We start from the raw sequence: 13596 nt of genomic DNA on the forward strand, positions 1-13596 counted from the left end.
GACAAACCAGAGGTCCTTGGATAAAAACCTGGGACATTACCTTGTTTAGGGGTCAGGAAGACAAAGAAGATTCAGCAAAGGTAACTGAGAAAAAAATAAAATTAGGTAGTGTCAAAAGAAAAGTAAACAAGGAAGTTTTAAGAAAGAGGCAGTAACTAACTTAAAAAAATTCCTATGACATATCTATTAACCCCTAGTTTCTAGTTGTATTAGTTTTCTAGGGCTGCTGTAATAAAGTACTACAAACTGAGTGGCTTAAACAACAGAAATTTTTTGTCTTATAGTATTGGAGGCTGGAAGTCCAATATCAAGGTGTCAGCAGGGTTGACTGCTTCTGAGGCTGTGAGGTAGAATCTGTTCCATGTCTTTTTTATAGTTTCTGGTGGTTTTCTGGTATTGTGTTCCTTGGCTTGCAATGCATCACTCAAGGTCTGCTTTCATCTATGCTTAGTATTCTCCCTGTGTGTCTGTCCAAATTTCCCCCTTTAGAGAAGGACAGCAGCCATGTTGGATAGGGAAGAAGGTCCAGCATGACCTCATCTTAAGTGTCCCCCTAACAGCCCTGTTTCTAAATAAGGTCACTTTCTGAGGTACTAGTGGTAAGCACTTCAACATATAGAATTTAGTGAGACACAATTCAACCCATAACATGATTTTTGCATGTAATATAGTTTAGAAGTAGCTGGTTTGGACATATTAACAAGTCCAATACGTGGGAAATGTGCTATTAAAATTTTTTCCATTATATTACAATTTATATAAATATAACATACTTGGATATTGACGTTCTCTTTTTGTTAATGGAAGATAAACTGATTTTAGAATTTTAACAAAACCTCCAATATTTCTTATTTTACTTTACATCAAGGTTGGGTCAATATATCTACACTGAAATTTCCTCAGATGACCAAAATATCAGACATTGAGAAATAATCTAGGACACTGTGGAATTTTTTATGAGTATAAATGTTTTGGTTAACTTTTGTTTAGCCATAATTATTAAGATACCCTTTCTAACTGAGGAGCTCCCTGTTTGCAATACTGAGAACCAGCCATGTACTACAAGCTCTAGAGATAAATGCCAAAGGTTGAGGAGAAAAGATGTTTATACAAATCTCTAGAAATGGCATTTTGAAGCGAAACCTGGATGCCATTTGGTTTGTTATAATTTTTTTCTTTACGATTTCATCAAAATAAAGATTCAAAAAGAAATGAATCTGGTTAATGAAGTCCCTATTTGATTTTAATAAATCAAACCAATTTGGTTTTTTATGAAGTTATGTTTAATCCATATTGAGTCATTTTATTAAATGTCTGAGGAAAAAATCTCGAATTTTAAAAACCTTAAACCATAAAGCAGCTCATCATAGAACATGTTTTATTTTAGACTCTTGTGCTCATTAAACACAGAATTGGCAAACAATTTTGGAAATTGTATCATATATGGAATGAGAGGAGTTAAGACAACAACCTAAGTTATTGTCGGTAAAACAAATTCTGCTTCCTAATTCTATAAGCCTTTAGAGAACCTAAGTTGCCATAGTTACTTCACTAAAGACAAGACAAACAACGACACCTTGTGGCTAAAAACCTTCTTCCATTTTTGACAATTTTGAGTTTCCAAGGCTTGATACAAAGTTGTAGCCTTTCTAGATGAATACACAGCATTAGATAAAAGAATTATAAATATATAATAAAATTGAACATACATATTCAGTTTGTATACTAATGAAATTAGATTTAAAAATAAAATTGATTAGAATAGCTCTGGTTTCTTTTTCCTATAAAAGTAACACTTAATGTGATTCAAAACTAACCATCTAAAATAACAACAAATTAGAAATGAGCATTTTAGTTTCTAGTAATGTATCAATTATTTAGTATAAATATATATTGGTAAATTGGATAAACTGACAACCCGACTACTTCCTACAGCTTCATGATTCAGCTAATAGAACCATTATCACAATGCTCACACCTGAAGCACCCAAAAAAATAATTTCCAAGTCATAGACCTTTGATCAAGACTCAAAAACATACAGCAAAAGGGAAAAATGTAATCTTTTTTTTTTTTTTTTTTTGAGTTGGACTCTTGATTTGTCACCCAGGCTGGAGTGCAGTGGCATGATCTCAGCTAACTGCAATCTCTGCCTCCCAGGTTCAGGCAATTCTCCTGCCTCGGCCTCCCAAGTAGCTGGGACTACAGGCATGAACCACCACACCTGGCTAGTTTTTGTTTTGTTTTCTTGTTTGTTTGTTTTTTAGTAGAGACGGGGTTCACCGTGTTGGCCAGGCTGGTCTCAAACTCCTGACCTCAAGTGATCTGCTCACCATGGCCTACCAAAGTGCTAAGATTACAGGCATGAGCCACCATGCCCATAATCATTAACTTTTCTTCAAACAGTTGTGTCATCTGTCATAAATACTGATGGTCCCATCATATTTACTCAAAATACTAAAAGACTAAAGAGAAAGACATGGTTTTTTCATGACCTCATTAATTTCTCAGTCTGGATTTAAGGCATTTTTATATGCCAAATCATTAAAAGTCATCATTTTCTCACAGGAAGTGTTAAAATAAATAGGACGTGTTGAAAACTAGTCATTATATTTTGTATCTAGAAGTAGCTGGGGATAAGTGACAGTCATGTAGATTTTCCCATGTTTGTCAAGATCCAGTTGTCTTATGATACTGCTTCTGGTCAAAATCATATGAACGCTTCTCAGAACGATTCCTTGAGAAAAAACATTCTCCTCATCCTTTTAGTTTTGAATTTTTCTCTTTGTCCATTAGATCTGTGACTTTATTGTAAACTACCTCAAATCCTTGGTGGAGCCAGCTGGTTAGGAAAACAAATTAAAATAATAAAGGATGAAATGAGTAATTATAGCTAGCACCTACGGAAAACTTACTGCATAAAAGGCAGTGTTCTGAGTGCTTTACATGATTTAACTACATTTTCCCTTCAAAAGCCTGTATGTATGTGGTAGATACTATCCGCATTTTATAGGTGAGACAACTGCGGCACTGATGAACTATCTCCCCCAGGGTTGCAGAGCTACTAAGTGGCAATTCTAGGATTCAAACGCAGGCAATTTTCTAAAGGCTGCTATCCTGATTCAAAAGGAGAGGGAAATACCATTGGTTTCCCAGCTTGGAGACAGTTCAGAGATGGATGCCAGTCATGGTTCAAGCAGGAGACCTCAGAAAGCTACTCAGCATCCATGAACTTCTAGAGGCTTAAATGTAGCTTAGCAATATATGTATTTTTCAAGAATTCCAGGATTCAGTGAGCTTTCTGGTAAAGAGCTTTTGCCAGAAGACCACCATCCAATTGCTTATAAATTGTTTGCTGAGGGGAAGAAAGAGGGCAATTAAAGGGAACCAGTTCCTATATTCCACTTGGAAGTCTTGGGCTTCTAGGGAACAACCATGTTTTGATTCCCCAGATATCACGATCATTTAACAAATGAAATGCCGCCTCTGAGAAAAATAAAACTGAATATTACATTCTAAGTCGTTTTGCCCTACTACGAAATCTTTTATTGCTCCAAGGCATGTCATCAAGTGCTCAAAATATTCTCTAAGAAACTTTCATTTAATTTGCTTGATTTTTAAATATATATTTTTAATTCACCTGATATTTGAAAGAGCCACAAATCCCACAAATTACTGTATTTACTCTGTGGAGCCTGGGGAATTTAGGATTAACTGAGCAGTTGGGGTGTAGGGGGTGGGGGTGGAAAGTGTTAAACTAAAAATAAAAAGGTTTAAAATGTTTTCCAAAATTCTTGAGCATAAGAATGTAGGATTTAGTACTCTAATTAATGGGATTAGATGGCTTAGAGGAGCTTGAAAATGGGTAAACTGGAATTTTTCACAGTAGAGTTGACAATTCTAACTTCATTTGCCTTAAAGTAGAAAAATTACATTAACTCATCTGTATCTCCAGAGTGCTGACACAAAGTGGATCTTGTTTATGCTACATAGAATAGAGAAAAAAATTTTCAAAGACTGGGCAAGGATAAAGCTGCAATAAAAGTCATCAGTGCTTGAAACACTCAAATGCTCCCTGAAGACTTGAATTTAAATTTCCAATTTAAATGGAAAAACTCTTTAACAGCATCACATTTACAATGATGCACGCCAGTTATGTAATAGGAGGATAGACATAAATGCCAAAGGTTAAATAAATAAATTGGTATTTATACACAGCTCTAGAAATGGTATTTTGAAATGAACCCTTGGTTTCTGTTTGGTTTGGACCATCTCTCTTTCTCTTACTAATCCAGTTCAATCAAAATAAAACAAGGATTCAATAAAGACTGAATCTGGTTAATGAAGGTCTTATCAATTTCAATAATTTAAACCAATCTGTTTCTTTGAAGTTATATTTAATTTATATTGAGTTATTCTATTAAATTTTTAAAAATCCTCAAACTTTAAAAACTGTTTTAAATATGCCACAGTTCACCATAGAATAATACGGATAGAACCTAGAATATAATGTGGCTTTTGGTGAGTGACCAATAATTGCAGTAGTTTTTATTGTCATTAAGAGTTTTAATTTAAGGAAGATTACATAACACGGAAATTTATCATTGAACTTACAAAAAGTGGGTGTAAAAAGGGAATGAATCATTTTTAAAATGTCCTCATCACCTAAGTTTGCTTATCAAAAGAGAATCTTTAGCTGAAATTTTAATTACCTGATATGTACACCAGTCTAGATCAAAAACTTTGAAAACTTTTTTTCTCTAATTGCCACACTGTTTAAACAAGAAAATGATAATCATTTCTTCTATGTCAAACAGATGTAGATTTTTCCAGATGCTGATGGGGAATATCCTGACATATATAGGATGTCTTTAGCTAGTGAGTCATATCAATATAACAGAATCATAAGAATGGAATTTCTTCAGGTAATTTTCCATTCAAACTTGTAAAATTATATGTGACCCAAGAGTGTTTGTGTGTGTGTGTGTGTGTGTGTCCGTGTGTCTGTGTGTGTGTGTTTGGGTGTCTAGCTAGAAATAAAGCTTTGTAATAAATAATCAAAAAAATTAGAATTTTGTCCATACTATTCATTTGTTTTAATTATTTTCTTCTAAAGTTTCATATTTGTAGAATTGTTGCTTACATTTTATATACTAGTCTCATGGATGGATACAGTCTAGGAGATGCAGGATATTTTTCTGACCCCTTCGTGGGACTAGTGGCAGGGGTGCCATTTACTCAGCCCACCCCACTCAACCCCTTGCAGGAGGGAGTGGGCAAGAGAATGAGCATGTGAATAAAAATGAGTGAGTGTAGGAACCGGCAGGCCACTTTAGCCCCAGCAGGAGCAAACTGTGCAGGCCCTGTGGCAGCATCCAGGTGGGGGTGCCTGTGACCACAATGCCCCAGAGAGCATGCTACAAGGCTCTCTTAGCTCCACTGTCTGCAGACAGCAGCATGTTATTAGCTCAGTGGGCCCATTGCCTCATCACATGGGGCAGCTATCTTCTGCCAGCAAGGGCAAAGGGCCAGTGTGACAGCTTTTTGGGTATCTGCACTTGGTGTTTCCCGAATTCTTGTTCAGTGTCCAAGAGGAATCAGTTCATGACAAATTGAAGGATGGTGAATGTGGAGAATTTTATTAAGCAATGAAAGTGGCTCTCAGGGAAGAGGGGAGCTAGAAAGGGGATGGGGAGGGCAGGTCACTCTCCCCTGAAGTCGGGCCACTTCTCTGCCTCTCTCTTCTGAAGTCAAGTTGCCTCTTTCCAACATCCATCTACTTTTCCTCTCCACCGGCTGAGTCAGGGGTCTCCATAGGCACAGGATAGGGAGCAGAGTAGGCCATAGGTAATCTTGGAAAAGGCAACATTCAGTTGGTAAAAAGACATTATTCAGAAAGAACCAATTGGGAGAGAGCGGGCACACAGAGATGGAAGTTCTCACTTTGGGCCACAGATTTCAGGCTTTTTGGCTCAAAGGTAAGGTTTTGCCAGGGACTCACCCCTGTCTGCCTAGAATTTCTCTGCCTCCTGTCACTATCACAGGGATTCCATGTTCCTTCACTAAGACAATGATGCTAAAAGAACAAATAAAATTGCTTGGTTTTGGTATGTTGGAACTTTTCCTCACTAACATCTTTGTATAGTCTTGAACGGCCTTTTTCCAACCCCGCCACCAACATCTCTGTATAGTCTTGAACTGCCTTTTTCTAACCCCACCCCCACCCCGATAGAATGTTTGATTTCTCAGTCAAATGGAATCTGCTTCCTTTGCATCCTATTAAAGAATGAACATAATTAGCCAATTAGGAGAGGATGAGACCAAATCACCTGGGATGAAGCAGCTTTAAAGTAATTGCCTAATTCAAGACAAATATGTTTTCATCATTGTGATAGGCAATATAATGCCCTCCCTCACACTCCCAAGATGGCTATGTCTTAATCACTGGAAGCTGTGAATATGATAGGTTACATGGCAAAAGGGAATTCAGGTTGCTAACTGACTGCCCTTAAAATAGAGAGATTATCCTGGATTATCCATGGGTTTCCACTGTAATAACGAGGGTCCTTTTAAGTGGAAAATGGAGCTAGAAGAGGGTCAGCAGAAAATGTGCCTTGGAAGATTGTCAGAATGCTGCACTGTGGGGACTCAGCTGCCTTATCTGGCTTAGAAGATGTAGGAAGGGCAGTGTAAACCAAGGAATGTAGATGGTCTCTACAAACTGGAAAAGGCTAGCAAACGGATTCTCAGCTTAAGCCTTGAGAAGGAACACAACATTGAAACACCTTGATTTTACCCCGGTAAGACTCATGTTAGATTTCTACCCCACAGAGCTCTAAAATAGTACATTTGTGTTGCTGTTAAGCCACTGAGTTTGTGGAAATTTGTTGCGGCAGTAATAGAAAACCAACACAAAAGTTAACTGAGAGGCTTTGATATACTAAGGTGAGCACTAGGGATAGGAAGATTCAACTCAGTTAACTCAAGTGTTTCAGTGAATATTTCTCGTTAGGGTTTCCAGATAAAATACAGGATGTCTAAATACATATAAATTTCAGATAAACAATTCTTTAGTATAAGTATGTTTAATATTTGACACATACTAAAAATTATTCAATATATCTGAAACCAAATTTCACTGAGTATCCTGTATTTTATTTGCTAAACCTAGCAACCCTATTTCTGATTCATATGTCTAGGAAGTTTCAGGAATTACCTCTGCTCAACAGAACTGCTCCCTGCTAAACATGCTAAAACCCTTTTCTTAATTATGTTCCTACTATATTTTAGGTCTAATTTACCATGCAGTGCCTGGCTTTCTTTATGATAATAGGGCCGCCTGGTTTCCTGGTCATGCTATTATTGTCATGAATTGCAAGTAGGGTCAGTGGATTTTTGCTAAATGTGACAGTACTATATTTATTTGGAGCCTCATATGCATTGTCTTTCTTGGATTTCATCCAATTTCCATTTCTCCCCTCCCAAAATACTATGCTGACTATCCAAGCACTACTTAGAGAGCAGTATTCAGGCTCTGACCCTGGGCATAAATGTGCTCCCCCTGCTTGTTTTAAATAATCTCATTTCCACAGCAGCTGTTGATTCTGCTTTGCTGAACTGTTCAGTAAATTGTGCAGTAATGCCATTAAATTAGAACAAATTAGCATGCCTTCTCCCACAGCACTTTCATCTGGCTGTTAACTTACATTTATGAAAATCATGACTCATGCGTAGCTGCACATTTAATAGTCTAATATTTTCAAAAAGAATTATATAGTTCCTTTCGATAGGTTTTTATATTGCCAGGGAATGGGTAAGAATAGAACATCTGTTTCTGTAAGTCTGAAAATATATTATGGTACATGCCCACTTATTTCAAATTGACAAGCTTTTATTCTCATAGTATAGTAGCTATAGATCAGATTAATCTGTTTCTCATTCAGCAAAATATAAAGAGAAAAGTAGAATGTTAATTCTAGATAGGATTTAGGGGTACAATTTTAAGTTGATGTTACAGTTACATCTTCCCCTTAATACATTTGGAGTTTATTGCAGAAATAGTTTCTTCCAATGCTAAGAGATTTTTAATATAGATTCTTCAGGTAGCCTTAACATATGCAATGAAATCATTTTACAAATATATGTGATTCCCAACCATAAACAAAGTCCATTTCTGTTCATTAAGTTTATGAATTATACCAGTTTTCTTGCTTTTTTAGAATTTCAGAACAATTCCAAATAAAACTACACAAAATTTTCATTCAATACCAGTGTAATTTTTCACTATTTTGCCTATGTAATAAGTACCATTAAGCAATATAGTTATAACCCTTTTTATCTTTTCCTTTTGAGCAATACCAAAAGAAATGGTGGGCGTTCTGATTTGATAAGATGTGTAAAACACAGATCTCCACAAACATATAACCATCAAATGTCACTTTACAGATAAAGAAACCAAGACCCTAAAAAGACAAAGAGTTTGCTTAAGGATTTGTGGTGGTTGATAAGGTTAGATGGAATACAAGATAAAAACGTGAAGATTGTAAAGCAAGAGCAGAATCGCAAAACGTTGAGAAACGAGGGTAAAAATTGCAATACCGTAAAGATAAATATCTTGCTTGAAATTGCCCATGACTTTGGTACTATATGTTTTCTTAAAGATAAATAACAAAAAAGTTACTGTTTCTGCGTTTTAAACAACCAATTAAACTAATTGCTCAGGAAAAACACAAATATTATCGGTCTTAATACTACATATGAATTCCTTCTTGAGTTCCTCGTAAAGAATACACCACATAACAGATAAGCAAGACATCTTACAAACTCCAGACAAGAAGCAGGTCAAAAATCCAAATCTGCTTTTTTTCCACCAGACTACTAAGCAACATTGTTGGTTTCTGATTCTTCTCAACAAACCTGTAGATACACTATAATACCTTCCATTGCTTCTAGCTTTCAGTGGGGTTGATATACGTGGTTTTTTCTATGAAGGCCAATTCCCTCTGATCATAACAGAGGATAACATTTTGCTATCTGTGCTTTTATTTTTTATAATGTTTAACTAGAATGAAAGTTACAGGGGGATGTGTTCCAAATGTGTAGTATAACATAGACAAAGGTACATCATTTTTGATGAATGACTAAAAGGATATAGTCTAGCTTTAGTATAGATGAAAAGAGTGGGCCAATCTCAGTTCTCTGTATAGATCCATATGAAAAATCACTGCAGTTTGGCAAATGTGCTCATCAGGTTTGGTAAGCATAACAGTTCTAGAGGAAAATGAAGCTGGGACTGCTAATAACATGCAAACTTCTGTGAACTGGCTTTCCAGGGCTTACTTTCCCAAAGTAGCCCTGAAAAGATGGCTTGCAATTCCACCCCGGCCCTGATTTCAGTGTACCATATGTCTAGTTGTGAGTTGAGTGCAGCTAGAAGACACTTCATTCCAATTTCAAATAAAATATTTATCTATCTACACTATCTCATTCAAAGAATCTTAAAGGCAAAAAATGAAACACTCCAAAGAACAGGATTCTTTTCAGGGTCAATGCACTAGTTGAAATTTTAAAAAATCAGCATCTTGTCTTACCTAGTGTTTTCTTTCGTTGTTTAATATAACTTTTCTAGGTCTGCTTTGTACCAATTAGAACTCTGTTTACATTCATGCATAGAGGAAAAATAAGCAGTGCTCATTTTCACTCTTCAGGCATGAAGTTTCTGAATAGTCAAATATAGACTATATTTTATATTCCTAAGAACATCTCTTTTATTGACCATATCAGAAGGGCAGGTTTTTTTTAATATTCATAGGTTTTTATGTTATTATTTTGAAAAAAATCTCAAATATCCACAAAAGCAGAACAAATAATATAATCAAACCCCATGGATCTATTAGTCAGTGACAACAGGCTGCAACTCTAGGCCATTCTGGTTTCATCTATACCCTTACCTTCTACCTCCCCCCTACACCATTACTGTAAAACAAACCCTAAAGATTCCTATTTCATTGTTTAATATTTGTATGTAAAGATCTTAAAGGAAAGAGCTCTTTCATTCAACACTACCACAATTCTGTTATCACACTAAAACATTTACTAGCAATTCCTTAGTACCATCAAATATCCTTGCAAACCCAACTATCACACCACTAGATAATCTCATAAATAGTTTTTACCAGTGCTTGGTTCCAGAACTTTAGACTTTAGTAACAACCCTATGAGTTAGATATGATTATTACTCTCCTGAGAAATGAAGAAAATGTGTCTCGAGATAGTAACACAAGACAGTTTGGTTCCAGGTGATGTGCTGTATGATCTGACATATTCTATTAATTTCCTCCTGTAAATATCATTTAAGGGCCTAATATACAGCGGGGAGAGTAAAGGGTCATTGGAATATATCAGTGAATATAGTAGACAAAAATATCAGCCTCCTTAGAGCTCATATTATAATGAAATTAGATAGAAAATAAACTTAAAAATAATAAATAGGTAAATGCTCTCACTTGATAAAGGTAAAAGTGTTGTTGGAAAAAAAGAAAATAATATCACAGCTGACTGAGAATGATATGCGGTTCCAGGAAGGTTCATTGCAATTTTAAATAGGTATTCGGGGTAGGCCTGATTGGAAAGGGCAAAGACTTTGAGGAGAGAGAAGTAATCATGCAAATATATGCCCATAGAGAGACAGATGCCAGGACCAGGGCCTCAATTGGGTAAGAGAGGGGGAAGAATGAATTCTAATATCAGCTAACCAATTGTTTCATTCGTTGTGCCACTGGAGGTTTAAGCATTGAACTGTTGTACAGACCAACCAATGAGACCTGAGCATAAGCATGGTTAGAGTTTCAAATGAGGGTTTCCTCTAATGATTAAAGGACTCATACGATAAGAGACATTCTGAGGATGTCACTTCCTATCAAAATGTCAAAAAGTGGATGCCCTCAAATACTGCTGGCAGAGCATAAGTTGCTGTAATTTTGCTGATGGAAACTTAAATAATACACTTGAAAGAATACTAGTAAAATTACGTGATAAATATGATAATACCTGTAGCTAAATTTTGTCTATTGTCATGTATCAGACATGCTGTAATGTGTCTTACATTTACCATCTTGTTTAATCTTTAAAACAATCCTACCCTATGAGTTAGATATGATTATTATTCTCCTGAGAAATCAAGAAAATGTGTCTTGAGAAAGTAACATTATTTTCTCAGTTTTGCACAGGCAGGAAGCTAGAAGGGATTTTGGAGTCCATACTTAAATATTTGATCTAAGAAAATGTTAAAAATAGATATGAAATTATATGCATAAAGTTGTGTACCAGATGCTTATTATAATGTGAAACTTTGAGAGCAAAATCAAAATAGCATTGAGGACCTGTTCAACTAAATTTGGCTACTTCTGAATAGAGAGCTAGTTAAATACATTGCAGTAGTTAAGATTCCTGAATAAAATATTGTACAGGGAAAAGATGCCAGAGAAAGGATATTGTAAAACATCCATTTTTAGACATTGAGGAGAAGAAACACACCAGAGAAGCTGAAGCATAAGCAATAATTTTATATGTCACAGGAGAAGAGGGAAGGAGTAATGAAGGTGGATTAAACAAAATGACCAATTTTTCAAGGAGATGGATTTGCTATTGCCTTTGAAAACTAGGAGACTATTGATGACCCTTAAGAGTGAAGATTTCAGTTGGTATCTAAAGACAGATTTCAAGACATAATAAAAAGAAGTTGAAGCTGTCATTTCAAGATGTATTATGGTAAAGAAAAACAAGTAGAAAATAATAGATTTATCTTTGACTCTGGAGTGAACAGAGTAGCTACAGAAATGTTTTTTGAGGCATGGTTGTAGTAGTTCAGATAAGAATTCAACTAAGTGTGGTTCACACCAAGGCCTTAACTTGTTTTCTCCTTTAAAATCCAGCTTTTGCCTTCACCACACTAATAAAACCGTTCTGGATAAAAACGTTCCTTTTTATTTCTGTGCCTTAGATGTATTACATCATTTGAGCTATCTTTGTAGCCCAGGATGTCATAGCCATAGGGATCAAAAATTAAAAGCATAACTGAGGCTGAGGCTGAGACAGGAGACTTGCATGAACCCGGGAGGTGGAGGCTGCAGTGAGCCGAGATCGCGCCACTGCACTCCAGCCTGGGTGACAGAGCAAGACTCCATCTCACAAACAAACAAACAAACAAAACCAAAAAACTATATAATAGGGTCTTACTATTCTTCTAAGAATTTCAGTCTGAAATTTCAGTCTGAAAAAGTTCCACTCTTTTCATGTAAATGTTAGATTTCTAGATATATGTATGCATACTATGGCTAATAAATTCAACAGAAGGAGGCCCATATTTATTTCATACAAACAATAATTTAGTGATGGTGCATGTGATCTTATGAATTCTTTAGACCTCTGACAGTCATACCTGACAGATTTATGGCAAGGGAAAAAACTTTTTACCAAAGGATACATTTGCTTGTCTGACATGTTTGAGGAACCCTGCCTTTAATTACATAAGCAGATATTTATATCTTAACACCAATTACGACTTATTAATTCTTGCAGCAATAAAGCAACTAAGGACATACTGTCACTCCTAAATATGTCACTATGTGAAAAATTAACTCAATTCTAGCTAAGTTGCCATGCATTTTTAAATAGCAAAATAAATATGACTAAATAACACTCTGACTTCAATGGATTAAAATTAAGCAAATTTTTCAAGTAATATTTACTGGTACCCAGTTCATTAAACCACATCTATCAACGGAAGCAGAGCCACTATTTTTAGCCTTTTAAACTTGCTCAAATATAAGATATATTGCGGATGAGTATGAGCTAAAAGTAGAGAAGCTCTAAAAAATGAAACAAATATTTTGCAAGGAAATAGTTCACATTTACCACCTGATAGTTAAAATAATTACTTTGTGTTGTGAAATCTAGTATCTTAAATGAAAACGGAGGACATAGAAAAGTATAGGCTCTCAATTTATTTTGAAGAAAAAATTCTTAATTTATACAATTCAATAGTCCTTGTTTATTTCTGAAACTAGACTTATCAAGATTTACAAAAGATGTATCTTCTGATGATCAATGTAGTACATTTTTGTGACTTATTAATCAAATGGTGGTGATGAATGTTTTTACATTAACAGTATTGTGAGGGCACCCCAAAATTATTACATAGATATTAGGGTAATTCTATCAAGCCATAACTTTGCAGCGATCATCAGATTTAATCAACCTATAGAGTTTATTTGGTTGATATATTGAAGTCCAGTTTCTCTCTCAGTAATTTGTAATAAAATTTGCCTGGGGACAGAACATTGTAACAGTTAAATGATAACTGTTTAAACAGCAAGAGTTTAATTAGGTTAGCAGCTGTATTCTGAAAGCATCCACGGAATGCTTTTTCCTAAGAGGCACATGAGCCTAGAAACCAGCACTTCCACTGGAGTTTATACTTTGCTGTCCTGTCATCTCTAGCTCATGCACAGCTTTAACCATGCACCACAAATGGCACCTATTACTTGAGTCATTCTCAGTCATAAACTTTTCCTAAAACATGAAGACTCCCTGTTTGA

This window comes from Nomascus leucogenys, chromosome 7b, assembly GCF_006542625.1.
Source record: "Nomascus leucogenys isolate Asia chromosome 7b, Asia_NLE_v1, whole genome shotgun sequence".
Classification (NCBI taxonomy): Eukaryota; Metazoa; Chordata; class Mammalia; order Primates; family Hylobatidae; genus Nomascus; species Nomascus leucogenys.